This window comes from Fopius arisanus, unplaced genomic scaffold (genome assembly GCF_000806365.1).
Source record: "Fopius arisanus strain USDA-PBARC FA_bdor unplaced genomic scaffold, ASM80636v1 scaffold00074, whole genome shotgun sequence".
Lineage (NCBI taxonomy): Eukaryota > Metazoa > Arthropoda > Insecta > Hymenoptera > Braconidae > Fopius > Fopius arisanus.
In genome coordinates, this window is record NW_011887813.1 from 636,001 (window position 1) to 640,981 (window position 4,981).

The window sequence follows — 4,981 nt, forward strand, 5'->3', positions numbered from 1 at the left end:
ACCGACACTCTTGCCCTCGTGACCTGTTTGATTCACAGGTACACCCGCAAAATTAGTTCGGCTCGGGCGGCCAGACAATTTCGCGGTTGAAGCTTAGCTCCGGGAAGTTATCTACGTTTTGACCCAAATAATTATATAAACTATCAGAATCGTTTGAAGGGCGTTTGCAGGTGTATGATAGATCAGAACTGACGTTTGATCGATGCTCGTTTTTTTTTAATTAATTATTTTAAAAAATTAAATATTTTGACGGAAGTTAGCACCTTAATTTTTGAAATTTTGCGTTGGAATATTCAATGACCGATTAAACGACGCAGAATCGTTTGCAGGTGATTGATAGATGACTTTCAGCCTCCTCTGATCAACTATTTAGGAATTATTAGTGAAAAACCGTTTTGGAGCCATTGGTCGTAGATCACGGGGCCGAAGAGAGGGGAGGCCGCCATGTTTTATCGTACTGCTGGCTACTTGCATTTGGAGCACGGCGATTTTGGAGCAACAATGGTGAAACACGATTTCAATGGAAATATTTATTTATTCACTCAATTGAAGTGGTAATTGGTAGATTGAGTGCGGTGAGGACAAGTTTTTTTGAAAGCGGAAGTGAAATGTCTCCAAGATTTTCGTGCGACGTTTTTTCCATTTTCTTCGGCAAGGAGTACAACAAAAAAGGAGCGGGTAAACAATCTTAGTCCATTATTGATAATTACTGATAGTTGTTCATTCAGTTTCATATTTCGATGTTGTATTTATATGACTAAACAGTGAGAATCGATAATTTGCCACAAATTCTCCGGAAAATGGCCGTTCTTGGTGAGATATTTCCGCATTATTGTTTGATAGGTCAATGTAATTGGTTATTTAATGATATAATACTCTAATTAACAATATCTCTATCCTCAGAAGCAGAAGAGGTCGTCCTAAACGTTGATATATTCATCGCCAACAGTCAACAGACACTAATCATCAAAAATCTAATTAATTTTAAGACCATTCGCACAATTTTTCAAAGTAATCATGCAGCAGAGAATAGCGAACGAATGGAGATTAATTCCGATCAGACATGGGTTGAGGAATCTCTCCATTCTTTCCATCGAAAAAACATACGAAAAAAGTGAGTCAAAATTGTTATCAATTTTCCATCCGCTCTTGGTCCATTTTCATTATAATATAAAAAATATTATGATAATATTTAGGATAAAAAATGAAAGAGAAAATATTCCACTAACATCGCTGCAGGATGTGGAAACGAAATCCATCGCAGAGCTGTATACATAAAATGAAGAAAAGGAATACATTTTATTTTGGTATGATTGTTTCTTTATTCATTTATTTCATTTTTCTCTTTTATTTTCATCAAAATATTCGACAGTGACCAGTCATGTAAGACGGAGAAGTATGCTAAAGTCGGAAAATTTGGGGTAAAATGAACCATTTTTACTCTTTTTTTAGGGCCCGGGTGGACTGTCTGGAAAAAATAATTTACTCCAAAATTGGGACTTCCAATTACTCCGCCAATTAATCGTTTTTTTCGATAATTATTAGCTAGCGGTCTAGTTGTTAACAACCGCTAGAACGCTAGCTAACAATTATTGGGAAAAACGATTAATTGGCGGAGTAATTACAAGTCCCAATTTTGGAGTAAATTATCTTTTCCAGACAGTCCACCCGGGCCTTAAATGTTAATTACTCGGAAATAACTCCGCCAATTAAGTTCAGTGTAGGCTCATTACAAAGAGAAAAGGCTATACTTCTCATAGAAGCAAAATTATGTAATCTTACCCACAATTGAATCAGGAATTATTAATTTTTAAAGAGTCACCCGTGTCCAATCTGCCCTATTTTTGCCACATCTACTTTTTGAAAAATTTCAATTTTTTTTTTAAATCGAACAAAAATAATTTATCGTCGATAGATATTATATTATTAATGCATTATCGAAAGCTTGATTAATTGAACAAGATCTTTTACTAGCTAATTTACTCATTCTCGATTTTCTTACCGTTCGGTAAGAAGTGTCCATTAGCCGGTTAAGTAGCTTTGCTAACCTGCTAATTGAAATCTTTACCACGTCAACTTACAATATTCTAAACAGAGAAAAGTCGTTAGTTGATTATTAAAATTCTGGATGGAATGAAATTGATTGAACAACAAACATCAAAAGTAAAAAACAATAATAATTACGCTGGAATAGTATTTCAAGGCAGAAGTAAAGCTAGTCGATGGATAGATAACATATTCCATCAAATTGAATGAATTGTTTCACCAAATAAATGATAATTTTACTAAATTGACCTCTAGTAAACCATAAAATATTATTTTGGTATTAGAAAGGTACAGGAAATCAAAATAATGATAGAATTAAAATAATAATCATAATCATAATTAGAAACAGAAACAAACTTTACCATGTTTTATAGGGTTATATTCAATAGGATGCAAAACATTTTATTCAATAAACGAAGAGAAAAAGATAATTACCAGACCGACAAGGGTCTGCTGAGGAGTATGGTTCTAACTTTCTCTGTATTTTACAGATTCTTCTATGACAAGATTATGCCGCGCAAAGCGCTGGTTTCCAAAGAGGAAACAATTGCTTTGATCGAAAGATTCATTAAGCAGCTCGTACCCACACCATCATGGTCTTCGGATGTCTGGAAAAAAATGAGCATAGCGGTGGATGGAAGATGGAGTCCGCACAATGTCTACGTTAATTTTATCCAGAATCGTAGACAAGTACGTTCGATTGCTTTAAAAAATTGTGGAATCGAAGAACAGCTGAACATCAGCGTAGTGAATGACACGACTTTGCATGAATCAACATTGAAAGGAGGCGATGATACTTTAGAAGCTGAGGATGAAGCAGTTGGTTTGGATGAATTTCCTATTTTGATTACTGATGAAGAGTGGAATGAAATGAGAGATGTGATCAATTACGATGCAAGGCCGTATCCTTCATTAAAAAATGGCGTCTGGAGTGATACGTTATACGTTGCCATACGATTGCAAACTGAAACAAAATGTAATTTTGCATTTCATGGATACCAAATTTATTCCAGAGAAGGTAGTCGACATTTCCTAAGGGCAACTGGATATTGTACGAGTAAAAAATGTGGGAATAAAATTTTTTGTTATCTGTACAAGCAGCCTCAGGAAAATGAGAGTTTTTATATGACAGTACGGACGAGAGATACTGCATATGAACCACACGAGCCAGTCAAACGTCAGCTAAGAGGGAAACGTCGTCAGCTTGCTGGGGAAGCAGCTTTCTATGAAGGTGCTGGCAATTGGCAAAAAAGAAAAGTGAATGAGTTAACAAAATTTGCTGGATCCGTGCCTCCTGAAGTTCCCAATTTAGATATTCTTCGTAAAGCAAAAAAAGAATTCAGTGATAATTTATACGGCATAAAACCGACGGACTCGAAGGACGTAATAGCCAATATTGAAGCCATGAGATACACGCCGAAGTATCAAAATTTTATTCAAGAAGTGAGGAGCAATAAATTCTTTGTGGCTTATTCGACACCAGCACAGCGCCACGCTTATAAGCAGTATCGTGTAAAAACTAAAAAGTACTCCACAATCTCTATCGACGGTACCGGTAGCCTTATTAGGCCTATAAGTCGGCCAGATGGATCCACCTCAGGTCATATATTCTTGTATGCAATTACTGTCAACTTCCACGGGAAGACCGTACCAGTGTATGATTTCTTGACAGAGGCGCAGGACACAAATACGTTGACTTGGGGTCTCCAGAAATGGCTGGAATCAGGGGCACTGAAACCTCAACAAGCCATATGTGATGGTTCGAGAGCATTGATGAATGCGATATCCACTGCGTTTAATCACCAAACTGTTAAAACTTATAACGAGACTTGTTTCCTTTTTGCAAGTGACAATGAAGAATATTATTATCGCCCACCTATCTATACCTATCTGAGACTCGATGTAGCACATCTCAAGAATACGATACGTCGGTGGGACTGTATCAAAAACATGAGATTCACAAAAGTACGACAATTATACCTCTTTGCTGTTTCATTAATGATAGATTCTGAACAGTTGCATGAATTTGAGCAGATTTGGTCATTGGTTTGTATAATTGGCCTTCACGAATATCAGGACACAGTTCTTCAAGATGGTCAGACAGTCTTGGAAGCCCGCAAAGTTTTGGAAAGAAAAATTGCATATCGCAATTACGATGAGAAAGAAGCTGAGGCGCTCCAAGGTGAGGAAATGGACCACCACGATGCTGTTGAGACACAAAGTTCTGATCGTAGTCGTGTTAGTACTTGGATCGATGAAATTTATAATAAAGCTCTTCGCGTTCGCCAACTAGGTACTGAGCCCAACTCTTTTTACTTTAACGATTTTATTGAGAGATTTAAACCGATGGCATCGGAATTTTGTTTATGGACATCAATACCCATTCCATTTTTTCGAGGCCACGCCACGAGTAGTGACGTCGAAGGTCATTTTAATGACTTGAAGAAGAGAATTTTGAAAAATTTCTCCGGGTTACTACGAGCAGATAAATTTCTCAAAGTAGTGTTCAATGACCACATAGCTGGTGCTATCATGCTCAATTCAGATCTCACACACTTCATTCAGGAGCATGGCCTTTGTCCGAGTCCATTGCTCAAGGATCTTGATAGGGCAGCAACTCCTCGACAGTCTGAAGCCCAAGTAAACGATGCTGAGTCCTGTGTGCAGGAAGAATTCCTACCAGAGGAAGAGCCAACGAGCCCAGCAAAGGAATCCACCCCTTTGTCATCTAAAATACTAAGTACGATTGAGGCTTGCAGTGACAAATGGCATAAAACAATGTGTCCTAACGTGACAGGATTCTACTTCGAACCCCAACCAGACATTGAATATCGTAACGAGCTGAATAACGTCACTAAGAAATCCCATCTTCTTTCTAATGGAAATAACATAAGAAGTCACACATCGATACAAGGGAAATATTATTCTGCAAAGA